This window comes from Meles meles, chromosome 7 (genome assembly GCF_922984935.1).
Source record: "Meles meles chromosome 7, mMelMel3.1 paternal haplotype, whole genome shotgun sequence".
Taxonomy (NCBI): Eukaryota; Metazoa; Chordata; class Mammalia; order Carnivora; family Mustelidae; genus Meles; species Meles meles.
The window spans coordinates 85,984,982-86,003,216 of NC_060072.1; the positions used below are offsets into that span (position 1 = coordinate 85,984,982).

Sequence of the window (18,235 nt, forward strand, 5' to 3'; positions counted from 1 at the left end):
AATATCACTCCCACACCCTAAAACTTTTCAAGAAATACTCCTTACAGTTTAAAAATATAAAAAGTAAACAAATTGAGTGTTTCCAGTTGTGACTGCTATGGGTTGAACTCTATCCCTTCCTCTCCAAAAATATGTTCGAAGTCCTAACCCTCAGTACTTCACAACGTGACTTTACTTGGAACTAAGATAATTGCAGATGTGGTAAATTAAGATTAGCTCATACTGGAATAGGGTGGGCTCTTAATCCAATAGGACTGATGTCCTTATGAGAAAGAGGAGAGCACCATGTGAAAACAGACACACAAAGGAAAAACAGCCATGTGACAAAACAAGCAGAGATTGGAGTGATGCAGCTGCAAGCCAAGGAATGCCAATGATTGACAGCCACCACCATAAGCGAGGAAGAGACCGGGAAGAATTCTTCCATACAAGTTTCAGGAGGAAGTAGTCCTACTGACACCTTGATTTCAGAGTAACAGCCTTTAGAACTGTGGGACAATAAAATTCTGTTATTTTAAGCCAGTGTTTGGTACTTTGTTATAACAGCTCTAGGCAACTATTAACAATAACGTTCAAGATTTCTGCCCCTTGGCCCTTCCCAACAGATCTCATTAATTTCATCAGTGAATATAGAAAACATCTTGGAACCTAAATCAAATTACATCCTTTGACCCTTAAGAGTATACTTATGGAAACAAATAAACAGTATGCTTCAAATGAAACTGTTCCAGAAAACAGACATTTAGTTGCAAGTCTTTTTATATTTAGGTTTGGATTATAAAGCCAAAAACTACAGAACTGACCATCTATTGTAGACAGTCCGAGTTTTGGATAAAGATGTGGAAAGGGGACTTGGAAAATGCTAGTAGGGATTGTATGGGACTTTCCAAACATTTCAAGATCCCTCAGGGTACCCTGTCTATTCAAGTCCATATTGGCAAAGCTGGAAAAATGTTTGTGGGAATGGATGGACATGCCCCAGAAAAGCTTGCTCTGTCCTCACACCCAGGAGTCAAGTTCTCACAGCATCTCAGAGTAGGGATATGAAGGCTCACAGAGATGAGGTGACTTTCTCTGCATTGCAATTTATCAGCAGAACAAGAATTAAACAGAACAATCTGTTCTCAGTCCTGTGCTCTAACACAACACAGCCAGCAGAGGGATGACATATTTTTTGAGTCATTTAAAGTATGCTTAGAGGACTATATAGCTGTGTCTTAAATATAGCACTGTGCTTAAAATTAAAGAGCTGGACCTGAGAGCTATGTGAACTTGAGCAAGTCATTTAACCCTTCTGAAGGAAATTTTTCACATCTTTAAAATGGAACAATTACATCTGTCTCATGTGGTTGACATGAACTTATTTAAAAAGGCTTTTCAGTGGTTAAAGACAAATTTCTGAAGAAACCATTCTGAGGAGCTTTCATGGAAAGGAACTGACTACTAAAAGAAGGGATAGAAAGAAATGGGTGAGCCTTGCCCTTCTTTGGGAATATTTATGGCTAGTGGCATTGCTTTTAAGATCAAGAAAACTTCTCATTCCCAGTTCTTTCAATCATAGCAAAGGCATTGTTGGAAGAAATCCACCTCTGAAACTTTCTAAGAGACTGAACTACCAGTCTGTCCTCTCTGCCCATTATTCTTATTTAGAGACAAGGAATGTAGCTTAATGATCTCTAGCTATCCCTAAAGCCATAAGATTTTGGAACTCTAGTGAAAGTCAGGTAAGAGGGCACGAGAAGGACTCCTTCTGTTTCCTTTACTCCTGCCATTTTTTTTTTTATTGTGTTATGTTAGTCACCATACAATACATCATTAGTTTTTGATGTAGTGTTACAAGATTCATTGTTTACATATAACACCCATTTGAGAGGATGCTGTCCTGTTTTCCATCTGAATGCCCTCTTGACAGCTCCTCCATGCCAAAAGAAGGCCTGCTTAGTGTCAGGAACCAGGGACATGAAGAGAGGAGACTGATCCATATGAACAGAAGAGCACATAGACCAACATCTCACAAGATTCTACACCCAGGGGGGGATAAATTGGTCTACTTTAGATGAGATATTTCTGTTATGCTTGATTTTGCTTCCTTTCAATACCATGAGGTCAGGATTCCTCCAGTTATGCAAACCTATGAAAATTGGACTTTCGCACAGTTAGGCAAGTGGGATGAGACAGTGCTTTATCTAGGCCTTGGGCAAAGTCAATTTTATAACCTGATATTTTCTAGGATCAGACCCTGTGGTGTCAGTTCTAGCTAACACCTAAAGGGCTGGCATTCTCTGCACTGGGACTTTCTGGACCTTGCTAAAATCCACCAGTTCCTGTCAGTCTTCCTGTAGTAACCTACCTGAGTCTTGAGAAAAGCTCCTGACCAGTTTGTAGGAGTCTTATATTTCTCCAGCCCTATTTTCTTTGGCTATCTCTTTGCCAAGATAACCCTGGGAGAAAAACATGAGGAAATACCCCAGGGAACCTGCTCACTGCCCATGGGGCAGTATCAGAGTCATTTGAGATCTTGTGCTGACTTTGAAAAGTTGGCTGTAGTTTGGACATAAGGGTACAGAAACATTTCCAGGAGGAGCACAAGGCATGATGCAGAATCTGACAAATAAAACTCAGTTTAGGTTTTCTCAACCTTAGCTATATGAGTAGGTGCACAGAGAGGCATGAGTGTGCCTGCTAACACGCATGCAAACACACATACACACACATACACACACAGAGACACACACAGACACCCCTACATACTCATATAAAGTCTAACGTTCCCTTTTCTCTTTTGGATATACTCCAAACTCTATTGTCTTCAGATGTGTAATGTTTTTTCCATCACATTCTCCTCACATGGCCTCGCAAGAGCAATTAGAGCTATGAGGCAGGAACTCTTAATTTTCTTGATTTCCCATTTACAAATGTATTTCTCTGACCTTTCTTTAGTAGATGTATCTGCCTTGAATCCAAGACTAACACCTGTATATGTATTTTAACTCCCATTTCATCCTGAGCCTCTGGGTTCTTCTCCTTCAACTATGCCAATTATCTGTTTTTATCATTGGTTTCTTTCTCTTTCTCTTTCCTTTTTTAAGATTATTTATTTATTTGAGGTATATAGAGAGGGAGTGGATGCAAACTGGGGGAGGAGTAGAAGGAGAGGGACAAGAAGTCTCCACACTGAACTCAGAGCCTGACATGGGGCTTGATCCCAAGACCCTGAGATCATGACCTGAGCCAAAATCAAGAGTTGGATGCTCAACCAACTGAGCCACCCTATCATCAGTTTCTTTCTATTACTCATTTGTACTAAGAATACAAGCATATTAAAATATGTCTCATATTTAAAAGTATCCAGTCGACCCTCATTTTTCACTGGGGGTGAACTGATTTTACATCTCATTACTTACTACTCTACTTCTCCCACAGCCACTTCTACTGAAAGTCTAACTTCACTATATTATCTGCCAAGCTTTTTTACTTTTCATTCCACAACATTCTGAATTCTGTATCTACCATTCCTTTTCTCTCGTGTCACTAGTGACTTCTACAACCAATATGAATTTTTCTACTGATACTGGAATGTAAGAGACATTACATTTCAATCCTCATTTTCTAGGGTTTACTAAACATCTCATCTCTGGACTGTGCATAGTTAAGAAGAAGTTGGGGAGAAGAAGTGATGATTTTTTTTTTGAGCCATCAAGAAAATAGCCCTTTATTAAGGCCTTACTTTAGAAGGAGTCTGGAATTCGTCCTCAATAGGATAAGATTAGGAGGAAGAGTGGTTTCCATTAGTGATGGATATCTTTCTCATAAACTGTAGGACACCAGATGATAATGGATGACTAAAAGTAATTACATTGCATAAACACAGCATAACCATGTAAATATCAATTCACTTTGTTTAGGGATATCAGGCTTAGAAGTATTACATATAGCATTACAATTTACTTATTTGTTTATTAATACATAAACTACCTTTTTAAAAAATATTTTATTTATTTATTTGACAGAGAGAGAGGTCACAAGTAGGCAGAGAGGCAGGCAGAGAGAGAGGGAGAAACAGGCTCCTCACTGAGCAGAGAGCCCGATGCGGGGCTCGATCCCAGGACCCTGAGATCATGACCCGAGCTGAAGGCAGAGGCTTAAACCACTGAGCCACCCAGGCGCCCCCATAAACTACCTTTTCACAAAATAAATTTGATATGGCTATATTACATTTAGTATTGCTAGATTAAAAAGTATAAGTATTTGAAGGGAAGTGACTGAGGGGCACTTGGATGTCTCAGATGGTTAAGCATCTGCCTTTGGCTCAGGCCATGATCTCCAGGTCCAGGGATGATGATGATGATGATGATGATGATGATGATGATGATGATGATAATGGCAATGATGATTAGGATGATTTTAGAGAGAAAGCAAGCAAGCAGGGGTTTGGGGAGAGGGACAAAGAATCTCAAGCAGACTATGTATGGAGCATAGAACCAGATGTGGGACCCTGAGATCATGACCTGAACTGCAATCAAGAATAGAACACTTAACCAACTGAGCCACCCATGCAATCCCCCTTAAGTTTTTCTATGTACATCATTATGTCATCTGGAAATGAACTTAGTTTTACTTCCTCCGTTCCTTTCTGGATTCCTTTTATTCCTTATTCTTGTGCAGCAGTCTCAGCCAAACCCTCCAGGACAATGTTGAATAAATGTGGAAAGAATGGACATTCTTTTCTTGTTCTTTATTTTAGGGGCAAAATATTTAGTCTTTCACCATTAAGTTTAACATTACCTAAGCGTTTTCCCTAGGTGTCTGCAGTTTTCTTGTGATGTCTTTGTCTGGTTTTGGTATCAAGATAATACTGGCCTAATAGAATCAGACAGGAAGTGTTCCCTCTTGTTCTGCTTCTTAGAAGAGTTTGTGAAGAATTAGTATTAATTCTTGTGCAGACTAGGATAACCCTACTTCTAAAGTGTGACCTCTTTATGGGCCCTTAAATTCTCAAGTGTTTGATGTGGTTCTTGTACTCTGGATGGTCATTACTTAGTAGCTCTCAGTCATGTGGAATCTCCTACTAGAGTTGTTCTCATAGCTTCCCGCAGTAGTGGTGCTTACTTGGCCTACTTCAACTTCATTTAATGATTCATGCACAGCATGATATGAAACAAAGGCTCATGGAGATCTATATTCAAATTTCTGGAATTCTTTATCTATGTATCTCTTCTTTCTTGCTCTACCCCACGAATACCACTCTTTGTTCTTCTTGAACTCAATCCGTGTCTCCTAAACTCAGCAACACTGCCATTTTCTGTTTTTTTTTTCTCCTCTTGTATCATGGTTTGAAAAGTGCCTCCGGTGATATGAGGACCTGGAGATGCAACATGGGGGGTTAGGGGGATAGGAGAAGAATAAATGAAACAAGATGGGATTGGGAGGGAGACAAACCATAAGTGACTCTTTTTTTTTAATTTATTTATTTTTATTTGTTTATTTACAGCATAACTGTTCATTGTTTTGGCATCACACCCAGTGCTCCATGCAGTACGTGCCCTCCCTATTACCCACCACCTGGTTCCTCAACCTCCCAACCACCCACCCCCCCGCCGCCCCTTCATAACCCTCTAGTTGTTTTTCAGAGTCCATAGTCTCTCATGGTTCATCTCCCCTTCCAGTTTCCCTCAACTCCCTCTCCTCTCCATCTCCCCATGTCCTCCATGTTATTTGTTATGCTCCACAAATAAGTGAGACCATATGATACTTGACTCTCTCTGCTTGACTTATTTCGCTCAGCATAATCTCTTCCAGTCCCGTCCATGTTGCTACAAAAGTTGGGTATTCGTCCTTTCTGATGGAGGCATAATACTCCATTGTGTATATGGACCACATCTTCCTTATCCATTCGTCCGTTGAAGGGCATCTTGGTTCTTTCCACAGTTTGGCGACCGTAGCCATTGCTGCAATAAACATTGGGGTACAAATGGCCCTTCTTTTCACTACATCTGTATCTTTGGGGTAAATACCCAGCAGTGCAATTGCAGGGTCATAGGGAAGCTCTATTTTTAATTTCTTCAGGAATCTCCACACTGTTCTCCAAAGTGGCTGCACTAACTTGCATTCCCACCAACAGTGTAAGAGGATTCCCCTTTCTCCACATCCTCTCCAACACACGTTGTTTCCTGTCTTGCTAATTTTGGCCATTCTAACTGGTGTTAGGTGGTATCTCAATGTTGTTTTAATTTGAATCTCCCTGATGGCTAGTGATGATGAACATTTTTTCATGTGTCTGATAGGCATTTGTATGTCTTCGTTGGAGAAGTGTCTGTTCATATCTTCTGCTCATTTTTTGATATGATTATCTGTTTTGAGGGTGTTGAGTTTGAGAAGTTCTTTATAGATCCTGGATATCAACCTTTTGTCTGTACTGTCATTTGCAAATATCTTCTCCCATTCCGTGGGTTGCCTCTTTGTTTTGTTGACTGTTTCCTTTGCTGTGCAGAAGCTTTTGATCTTGATGAAGTCCCAAAAGTTCATTTTTGCTTTTGTTTCCTTGGCCTTTGGAGACATATCTTGAAAAAAGTTGCTGTGGCTGATATCGAAGAGGTTACTGCCTATGTTCTCCTCTAGGATTCTGATAGATTCCTGTCTCACGTTGAGGTCTTTTATCCATTTCGAGTTTATCTTTGTGTACGGTGTAAGAGAATGGTCGAGTTTCATTCTTCTACATATCGCTGTCCAGTTTTCCCAGCACCATTTATTGAAGAGACTGTCTTTTTTCCATTGAATATTTTTCCTGTTTTGTCGAAGATTATTTGACCATAGGGTTGAGGGTCCATATCTGGGCTCTCCACTCTGTTCCACTGGTCTATGTGTCTGTTTTGATGCCAGTACCACGCTGTCTTGGTGATCACAGCTTTGTAGTAAAGCTTGAAATCGGGTAACGTGATGCCGCCAGTTTTGTTTTTGTTTTTCAACATTTCCTTAGCAATTCGGGGTCTCTTCTGGCTCCATACAAATTTTAGGATTATTTGCTCCAGCTCTTTGAAAAATATCGGTGGAATTTTGATCGGAATGGCATTAAAAGTATAGATTGCTCTAGGCAGTATAGACATTTTAACAATGTTTATTCTTCCAATCCAAGAGCATGGAACAGTCTTCCATCTTTTTGTGTCTTCTTCAATTTCTTTAATGAGTGTTTTGTAGTTCCTCGAGTATAGGTCCTTTACTTTTTTGGTTAGGTTTATGCCCAGGTATCTTATGGTTCTTGGTGCTATAGTAAATGGAATCGATTCTCTAATTTCCCTTTCTGTATTTTCATTGTTGGTGTATAAGAAAGCCACTGATTTCTGTACATTGACTTTGTATCCTGCCACGTTACTGAATTGCTGTATGAGTTCTAGTAGTTTGGGGGTGGAGTCTTTGGGGTTTTCCATATAAAGAATCATGTCATCTGCGAAGAGAGAGAGTTTGACTTCTTCCTTGCCAATTTGGATACCTTTTATTTCTCTTTGTTGTCTGATTGCTGTTGCTAGGACTTCTAATACTATGTTGAACAAGAGTGATGAGAGTGGGAATCCTTGTCGTGTTCCTGATCTCAACGAGAAGGCTGCAAGCTTTTTCCCATTGAGGATGATATTTGCTGTGGGTCTTTCATAGATAGATTTTATGAAGTTCAGGAATGTTCCCTCTATCCCTATACTTTGAAGCATTTTCATCAGGAACGGATGCTGGATTTTGTCAAATGCTTTTTCTGCATCAATTGAGAGGACCATGTGGTTCTTCTCTCTTCTCTTGTTGATGTGTTCTATCACACTGATTGATTTGTGAATGTTGAACCAACCTTGCAACCCAGGGATGAATCCCACCTGGTCATGGTGGATAATCTTTTGAATGTGCTGCTGGATCCTGTTTGCTAGGATCTTGTTGAGAATCTTTGCATCCATATTCATCAGTGATATTGGTCTGAAATTCTCCTTTTTGGTAGGGTCTTCGCCTGATTTGGGGATCAGGGTAATGCTGGCTTCATAAAAAGAGTCTGGAAGTTGTCCTTCTGCTTCAATTTTTTGGAACAGCTTCAGGAGAATTGGTGTTATTTCTTCTTTGAAAGTTTGGTAGAATTCCCCAGGGAATCCGTCAGGTCCTGGGCTCTTGTTTTTTGGGAGGTTTTTGATCACTGCTTCAATCTCATTACTAGATATCGGTCTATTCAGGTTGTCAATTTCTTCCTGGTTCAATTTTGGGAGTTTGTAGCTTTCCAGGAATGCATCCATTTCATCTAGGTTGCTTAGCTGTTTGGCATATAACTGTTGGTAATAATTTCTGATGATTGTTTCTATTTCCTTGGTGTTAGTTGTGATCTCTCCCTTTTCATTCATAATTTTATTAATTTGGGCTTTCTCTCTTTTCTTTTGGATTAGTGTGGTCAATGGTTTCTTATGGATTCTTTCAAAAAACCAGCTTCTAGTTTCATTGATACGTTCTACTGTATCTCTCGTTTCTACCTCATTGATCTCTGCTCTAATCTTGATTATTTCCCTTCTTGCATGTGGAGTTGGTTTGATTTGTTGTTGATTCTCCAGTTCTTTAAGGTGTAGAGATAGCTGGTGTATTCTGGATTTTTCAATGTTTTTGAGGGAGGCTTGGATGGCTATGTATTTCCCCCTTAGAACCGCCTTTGCTGTATCCCATAGGTTTTGGACCGAGGTGTCTTCATTCTCATTGGTTTCCATGAATTGTTTAAGTTCGTCTTTGATCTCCTGGTTGATCCAAGCATTCTTAAGCAAGGTGGTCTTTAGCTTCCAGGTGTTTGAGTTCCTTCTGAACTTTTCCTTGTGATTGAGCTCCAGTTTCAAAGCATTGTGATCGGAGAATATGCAGGGAATAATGTCAGTCTTTTGGTATCGGTTGAGTCCTGCTTTGTGACCCAGTATGTAGTCTATTCTGGAGAAGGTTCCATGTGCACTTGAGAAGAATGAGTATTCTGTTGTTTTAGGGTGGAATGTTCTGTATACGTCGATGAGGTCCATCTGGTCCAATGTTTCATTCAATGTTCTTATTTCTTTATTAATTTTCTGCTTCGATGATCTGTCTATTTCTGAGAGAGGCGTATTAAGATCTCCTACTATTATTGTATTCATATCAATATGACTCTTTATCTTGATTAATAGTTTTCTTATGTAATTGGGTGCTCCCATATTGGGGGCATAGATATTCACAATTGTTAGACTGTCTTGGCGGATAGTCCCTTTAAGAATTATGTAGTGTCCTTCTGTATCTCTGACTACAGTCTTTAGTTTAAAATCTAATTTATCTGATATGAGAATCGCTACTCCGGCCTTCTTTTGAGGCCCATTAGCATGAAAGATGCTTCTCCATCCCTTCACTTTCAGTCTGGGTGTATCCTTAGGTTCAAAATGGGTCTCTTGTAGACAACATATGGATGGGTCCTGTCGTTTTATCCAATCTGCAACCCTGTGTCGTTTTATGGGAGCATTTAGGCCATTCACATTGAGAGTGATTATTGAGAGATAGGTTTTTATTGACATCGTGTTGCCTTTGAAGTCTTTCTATCTGTAGATTGTTTCTCTATTTCTGTTCAATGATATTCTTAGGATTTTTTCTCTTTTATAGGACCCCCCTTAATATTTCCTGCAGTGTCGGTTTGGTGGTTGCATAGTCTTTTAAGCATTGCCGGTCTTGGAAACTCTTTATCTCTCCTTCCATTTTAAATGTCAGTCTTGCTGGATAGAGTATTCTTGGTTGCATGTTCTTCTCATTTAGTACTCTGAATATATTTTGCCAGCCCTTCCTAGCTTTCCAGGTCTCTGTGGAAAGGTCTGACGTTATTCTAATGGGCTTTCCTCTGTATGTAAGAAGCTTCTTTGTCCTAGCTGCTTTTAAGAGGGTCTCTCTTGAAACATAATTCCCCATTTTAACGATAAGGTGCCATGAGGACTTTGAGAATCTAAAATCTTGGGAGGAAATCTTTCTGCCTCTAGTACATGAACATTGTTTCCATTCGTGAGATTGGGAAAATTTTCATAGACAACTTCTTCCACTATATCTTCTAGACTTCTTTCTTTTTCTTCCCCTTCAGGGATTCCAATAATTCTGACGTTGGAACGTTTCATGGCATCGTTTATTTCCCTGATTCTGTTTTCGTGGCTTCTGAGCTGTTTGTTCCAGGCTTCCTCCTGATCCTTTCTCTCTATCTGTTTGTCCTCCAGATCACTAATTCTATCTTCTGTCTCAGTTACCCTAGCTTTTAGAGAATTTAGATTGGATTGGAACTCATTGAGAGCATTTTGAACATCATCCCTGGTGGCTTTCAGTTCTGCCCTAACATTGTGAACATCATCCCTGGTGGCTTTCAGTTCTGCCCTAATCAATTCTGTTTGGTCATCCATGGCTTTCTCCAACCTAGCTATTGCCTGGATAATTGTTAGTCTGAATTCCTTTTCTGACATATTGTCTATGTCGATAGCCATTAGCTCTGTTGCAGAAGGCCCATCCTCTGTATTTTTCTTCTGTTGGGTATTCCTCCTCCTAGTCATTTTGGTAAGAGATGACTAAACAGATGCAGCTGGACTTATCGATTGTGGTGCAGTCAATGTGCACCCTGGAACGCTTCTGTGCAATCAGGATTCCCCACCCAAATGAGAGAAAAAAGAAAAGAAAAAGAAAGAGAGAAGAAGAAAGAAAAAAAAGGGGGGAAAGAAAAAAGGAAAAAAAAAGAGAGAGAGAGATAGGAAAAAAAGGGAAGATAAAAGAGAAGGCTCAGCCCAAATGGGCCACAAGGTAAGATTTGTGGAGTATACAAACAAAAACAGACAAACAAAAAGAGTGATAAAAGTATATGACAAGAGAAAAAAATATGTATATATAAGCAAAAAAAAAGGGGGAAGAACCTCATCAGAAAGAACCCCAAGTATAAGGTTTATATATTATCAGGACAAACACAAATTCACAGAAACACTGACAGAAGGAAAAATTGGGAGAATGGTTATAGATTCTCAGTGTGGGTGAGGAAGGTTATTTTGATTCTTCCTGAAGGTATCTTGATGTTTTTGTTAAGGGACTCAACTTTCCTAAGTTACAGGGGGATTAGAAACTGGTTTGCCTATAGGGGTAGCATTGATTGGGGAAAGGGGATTACCTTGAAGTTTAACTCTATATGTATCGTAGAAAATAAAAATTAAAAAAGAATAAACTAGACTAAACTAAGTTAAAATTAAAAAGAATTAAAAAAATAGAAAAACAAAAGAAAAACATGGGTATATGTATCAAAAAGTTCAGGTTAGAAGGTTATTAAAGAATTTGATGTACTGGACATCTCAGTGTGATGGTAAATAGGTTAAAAATTATCTGTATGTATAAAAAAAAAAGAACCAGAATATTGGTAAAGAGTTAAAAATAAAAGTTGTATTTATGAAGTAGTGGTGATTGTTCTCTTGTAGTCTTTTTTTTTTTTTTTCTTCCTTCCTTGTTGGTTTTCTGGGGGAGGGGCCTGCCACGTTGGTTTTCAGACAATGATGTTCCCTGAGTTAGGTCCTCCTGCTCCCCTCAAGGGGGTGAGCTCTTTTTTTTTCAGGAAACTGTTTTTTTTTCAGCCTTTTGTTCTCTGGGGGTTTTTATGTTCTTTCATCTGCTTTCTCTCGCCTTGACAGCTTTTGATGGTTTTTGGAGGTTTAGAGGAGAGCAAACAGCACCCCAACCTCCCTCTCAGAGAGAAGCCTCAGACTGTTTTGCAAAAGCTGCTGGCAGAGTCGGTTCTGAGTCACTGTCCCTGGGGATGAAGGAGCTCCTCGTTGTACCCAAAACCAGGGCCGCAGTGGCTGTCTTGGCAGCTCCAGACCGCCAGAGAGGTTCCTAGCAGAGATCACACACTGAGATTTTCCCGCTGTCCCGGGCTGGGAATGTCTGGTTTTTCTGGCTGCCAGAGCTCCAGGCTAGCGCCTATGAGCACGTATCCCAAGGGAGGGTGTGGGACGCGCGCGTTTCAGGATTGCCGTCTTGCCAGGCTCCCAGCCCCTCATGGGAGCCAGACCCCACTCCTTCTCGGGCGCGCTGGCATTCAAGCGCACTGGCGGCTCAGGGACGGGGACCTGATTTCTCCGCTGCACTCTCTCTGGCTCCGCGCCAGGGGAGGCTGTCCTGGGTCGGGGGACTTAGGTCCCTGACCCTAACCGCCCAGGTTCCCACTATTACCCCCCCCCACCCCCCCGAGATCCTTTGCTCTTTGTTTTTTGAGTGCTTTCAACCAGACTCCAAGTTAATGCTGGTCCCCAGACGCAGAGCACTCTCGTGTTGGGGTGTTACTTTGCAATGGGTCACCTCTGGTGGCTCCCTCCCCCTTTTGTTTATCTTCCGATATCAGTCGGACGTTCCCAGTCTGCTTTACCTGCCACTGGTGTCTTCTGCTCCTGTAGAGATCCAGACGTGTATAATTCTGATCTCAGGCTGATTTCATGAGTGGTCGGAGTTCTTTGGTAGGTAATCAGCTCACTTTAGGGTACAGGTTGAAATGGTGCCTCCTCCTACTTCCCCGCCATCTTGACTCCCCATAAGTGACTCTTAATCTCACAAAACAAACTGGGGATTGCTGGGGGGAGGTGGGGTTGGGAGAGGGGGAGGGGGTTATGGACATTGGGGAGGGTATGTGCTATGATGAGTGCTGTGAAGTGTGTAAACCTGGTTATTCACAGACCTGTACCCGTGGGGATAAAAATACATTATATGTTTATTAAAAAAAAAAAGAAAGGATGAATACCCAACTTTTGTAGCAACATGGACAGGACTGGAAGTGATTATGCTGAGTGAAATAAGTCAAGCAGAGAGAGTCAAGTATCATATGGTTTCACTTATTTGTGGAGCATAACAAATGACATGGAGGACATTGGGAGATGGAGAGGAGAAGGAAGTTGAGGGAAATTGGAAGGGGAGGTCACCGAACCATAAGAGACTATGGACTCTGAAAAACAACCTGAGGATTTTGAAGGGGTGGGGGGTGGGAAGTTGGGGGAGCCAGGTGGTGGGTAATAGGGAGGGCACATATTGCATGGAGCACTGGGTGTTGTGCAAAAACAATGAATACTGTTACTCTGAAAAAATAAATAAAAATTTAAAAAAAAAGTGCCTCCGGTAGGAAAGGTAGGACTCACCTTATGCTGTATCTCAGGATTCAAAATCCTAAGCTTTCTGTTTTCCAGTAAGGGCAAACAGGATCTCCCCCCCCAGATATTTTGTTCATTTTTCTAGTTATTTATGGGTAGAAGGACAAAGCTGACATCAGTTACTCCATACAGCTAGTCATGGAAATCCCATCAAGTAGTTTTGATTGTCTCCTATGTGCTAGATATTGTTTCAGATGCATAAAGTACAGATGAAATCTCTGCTCTCAAGGTGCTTACATTATATTGGGGAGGGCAGAATGTAAATACAAACATGCATAAATATTGTTAGTTGGTGATGCATGGTAGAATGGGGGGAGGGTAGACTATTTAATATAGGGTAGTCAGGAAATAATTCTGTGAGAAGAATACTCTTTTTTTTTATTGTTAAACAAAGAGCACCAATTTAATATTATTTGGAAATGCTAGTCACAGAACAATGGCACACAAAAAGCAAGATCTTGTTATATAATACTACTAATAATATATATTGCTATAGAATTATAAATGCATCAATTCATTTTATATATAATGTAAACATGCATATATGTATATAATATATAAATCTTATATATTAAATATATAATTAATATATAAAATATATACATAATTAATACATGTATATATACATAATATGCATATGTATATATATATTACTACAGCACACTCTTGAGGAAGACCTACATAAAGAGAAGGAACAAGCCATGTGAATATACAGAGAAAAATGTGCCAGTAGAGGAAACAGCAAGTGCAAAACTTTTGGATGGGGAGAAATCTGGAGTCTGAGAAACAGTAAGAAGGCCAGTATGATTGGAGTATAGTAAAGGTGGGAGAAATGAGAGAAATTAGGTCACCAAGCTCACAAAAGCCAAATTTGGTGAGTCTTGTAGATCAAAGAAGTGTGAATTTTAAATGTGGTAGGAAGCTATAGATTTTTCTTCTTTACCTCTTTAGGGGAATGATATAATCTGTTTTATGATTTTCCTAAAAAGTTGATCAGTCTGGTTTCTTTGTAGCTTTAAGGGACAGTAATGGAAGCAGTGAGACTAGTTTAGGAAGCTATTGCCTTATTACTAGCTAATATTCAGCTAGTATTCATGACAGACAACAAAACCAAAATCCATTTTTATCTGTTGGGAATCCATTTTAATTGTTCTGTACTCTTGCCTTACTGGTTATTAACTATTTTGAATACCAGTCCTGAATCTAGGTGAGAGAAAATGATGGCTTAAACTAGGTTGGTAGAGGTGGAAATGATGAGATGTGTCCAGATTCAGGATATATTTGAAAACAGAACAAATGGGATCTGTTATGTGTTGAACGTATGTGGAGAGAAAGAGAAAAAAGGAATCAAAAGATGCTTCTCAGGTTTTGGATGAATTATGGTCCCATTAACTTAAATAATGAGTTCATTCTGAACTTATTTAAATACACCATTCAAATAAAAAAATACTATGAATGCAGTAACAAACAGAAAAATGGTATGCTAATGATAAAAAAGAGGAACTACCAATGTTTAACAAACTTTTGAGAAATGTTAAATATTATTTAGATGAAAAATAAATGCAAATACATGAAAGAAGTAGCATTTTATGCCAACAAATTGATAAAGATTAAAATATAATTTAAAAACTGTTCTCAGGGGCGCCTGGGTGGCTCAGTGGGTTAAAGCCTCTGCCTTCGGCCCAGGTCATGATCCCAGGGTCCTGGGATCGAGTCCCACATCGGGCTCTCTGCTCAGCAAGGAGCCTGCTTCCTTCTCTCTCTCTCTGCCTGCCTCTCTGCCTACCTGTGATCTCTGTCTGTCAAATAAATAAATAAAACCTTTAAAAAAATAAAAATAAAATAAAAACTGTTCTCAGGCCTGGCAAATAAACATTGTTAGACACTCTAATATTCTGTTGGTTTGGCTGTAAATTGATGAAAATATTTATGCAAGCATATGGGCAATATAAATCAAGATCATAAAATACTTATGGCACAAAGATAGGAGTGGACATGTAAGTGAGAAGATAAGGGATTACAGTTTGAGTGTAAGCCATGCTTTCACCAACACAATTCATATATATAATGTATATATGGGAGGTGAGTGGGGAAGTCCACTATGGATTTTATTCCACTATGGATCTATAAGGGCCTGCAGTAAGAATTGAAAATAAAGGAGCAGGAGGCAAGCACACATGTAAGTGTATGCCAATAACTATCTCAGTCTTCTAAGGGAGGGGATATTGAGTATAGATTGGTCTGTGGATCCATCTCTCAAAGATGCAGGCAAGAAAGAGAATGGTTGCATCATGTTTACATCAGTTTGTGTGACTTTATTTTATCTTTCATTAGGTTTTGAACTGGATAAGGATACCCTTCCTGTTATGCCCATAAACTATATCTAAGTATGTACACTTTGGAAAGTTTCTCTTAAGAATATTTAAAAAGTCAGGGTGGGGGAGGGCAATGATGTTATTATTAACTATTTCTTTATTTAAAATGTCATTAAGTCATGTTAATTCTACTCCTACCATATCTCAAATTTAGATCACTTAGGGAGAACCATGTTCCACATGAGGTACCTGGTAGACTACATATGTTCTGTACTAAACACTCTTTACCTTGACAAAATCAGATGATGTCAATCCTTAGAATAACTGATGCAAGGGGTAATAATTATTGATATAAACCATTATCCATAATATACTTCATTTTGAAGCATATTTTTTCTGAAAAAATGATTTTACATATTTACATCTGTAAAAATTATAAAAATAGGTGGGGGGGGTGGGAGGTTGAGGAACCAGGTGGTGGGTAATAGGGAGGGCACGTACTGCATGGAGCACTGGGTGTGATGCCAAAACAATGAACACTGTTATGCTGTAAATAAACAAAAATAATAAATAAATAAATAAATAAATAAATAAATACTTCTCTTGTTCATCCACTATACATTCCTCCTAATTTTTATAGAATTTATTATATATTTAAGATTAAAAGTTAATAATAAAAATGTGAAACAAACCAACAATATTTGTTATTTTGATTTGTAAGAAGTTAAGAAAAAACCCACCTTACTTTTGGTTAATTCTATAGAAACACAATGTTTCATATTAAGCATTTCATTAAAGAGGTCATATGAGTCAGCCTACACTTTGGGTTGTGAGTTCTCCACCCCATGAATCTTTTGTGACAAGAAGATAACTTATTTGCTTGAATATATATCAAAGGAACAATGATAAGTAGACTCAGAAGGTGTTTGGCTGAGTGAGACCATCAGATACTGAATGAATTAACTGGCCTGATATCCTCAGGGTTGAGTGAAAACATCATTTTGAGACAGCATAGACATTCACCAGTTTGAATTCCAACAAGGTATCTCTAGTCTAGTTGCCAAACAGCTTGATCTCATCCCAGACATTGGTCACTACTAGGAAACCTGAACATTTTTTTTCTTTTGAATGGTCTAGGGCAGGTCCTTACCAATCTCTATCTTTGCTTTCTGGCAACTAGGCATATCAGTTTTTTAGGTTACTCCAGGTTAGGTGGACCAAAAAACTTCACTCAATATCATCTTTAATTAGCAACTAGTTTCCACTTTGAAATGTGTTTCACACTCCTATCTTTAAACACACACACACACACACACACACACACACCCCACTTTGAGCTCTGTAATTCCAAAACTCTTTAACAAAACAAACAGATTTGGACCTAGTCTGTCTACACTACTCCATCCTAGTACTTATTTCTCAGTCTTCACTAAGTTTTCTTGCCAAATACACTAAAATAATCAATCACACACTTAAACCTCTATTACCAAGACCCAAGAGGTTATTTTCATCAAATGGAAAATTTTTTGAAGTGATCAAGTTAGCCATTATCAATGTATTTCATCACGCATTTTTTCATTGTCTTCAAACCAAATACAGTATGAATCTTCTATACAAAGAGAGACACAGTTATTGCTTCAACATTTTATGTAGAGCTGCTTTCACCTCCTGGTTCTTGAGGCTGTAGATGAGGAAGTTCAGCAAAGATGTGATCACATTGTATGGAATGGAGACCACTTGTTCGAGCTTGGAGCCTGAGAGGAGGGTCATGTATCTGAATAAAGCTGTGGAATAATACAAAGGCACCACAGTGAGGTGGGATGAACAGGTAGAGAAGGCTTTGCCTTGAGCCCCAGAAGAAAGGATGACTAAGATGGAAGAGATGATTCTAGAATAAGAGAAGAGTATCAGGGGAAGTGTCACAAATCCCAACAATGCACATGACCCAGCAAGAGGGCTTTGTTGGCAGTAGGGTCACTGCAGGACAGAGGGAAGAGTGAAGGAAGCTCACAATAAAAGTGAGGTATGACACTGGAACTACAGAAATGTAAGTTGTAGGTTAAAAGAGTGTTTGGCAAAGAGTTTAGGAACCCCACTGCCCATGCTGCAATTATCATTCCAACACACAGAGGCCTATGTATTATAACCACACTGTAGAGGAGAGGGTGGCAAATGACTGCATAGTGGTCACAGGCCATAGCAGACAGCAGGCAGGCCTCTGTGCTCCCAGAGAATATGAGAAAGAAACTCTGGGTCACACACCCCCATGTAGATAAGGGTTTTTTTTGAGTTAATAAATTCTACAACATCTTGGGCATGGTTACTGAAGAAAGACAGAGATCTAGATAAGACAGGTGACCTAGGAAGAAGTACATGGGTGTTTTAAGGTGAGAATCATTTCTGATCACCAGGATCATCATCAGGTTCCCCATCAGGGTCAAGAGGTAAATCACTAGGAACACTGCAAAACGCATGGTCTGGATCTGAGGATTTCTGGACCATCTTATGAGGACAAACTTGGTAATGATGGTGACATTTTTCATGATTAAAGATACTGGCCCTAGAAAGAAACATAATGCAATTGTCATCCCAGATGAGTAAGACTGTCTCTCCTATTTAAAAAAAATATGACTTCCAGCTTAAAGGTATAATAAAAATCTATGAAGTCAAGAAGTTTCCCTTTGGATCACCCCCATTATTACTTCAATTCTGTCAGCATGCAGCATTCCAAAGTACTTCCTCTGTAATTGCTTCTTT

General features: G+C 39.4%; 1 pseudogene; it reads right to left on the reverse strand.

The window, feature by feature from the left end:
- Positions 1-17,107: 17,107 nt before the first annotated feature.
- Positions 17,108-18,021, reverse strand: LOC123945946 (annotated as a pseudogene).
- Positions 18,022-18,235: the final 214 nt, after the last annotated feature.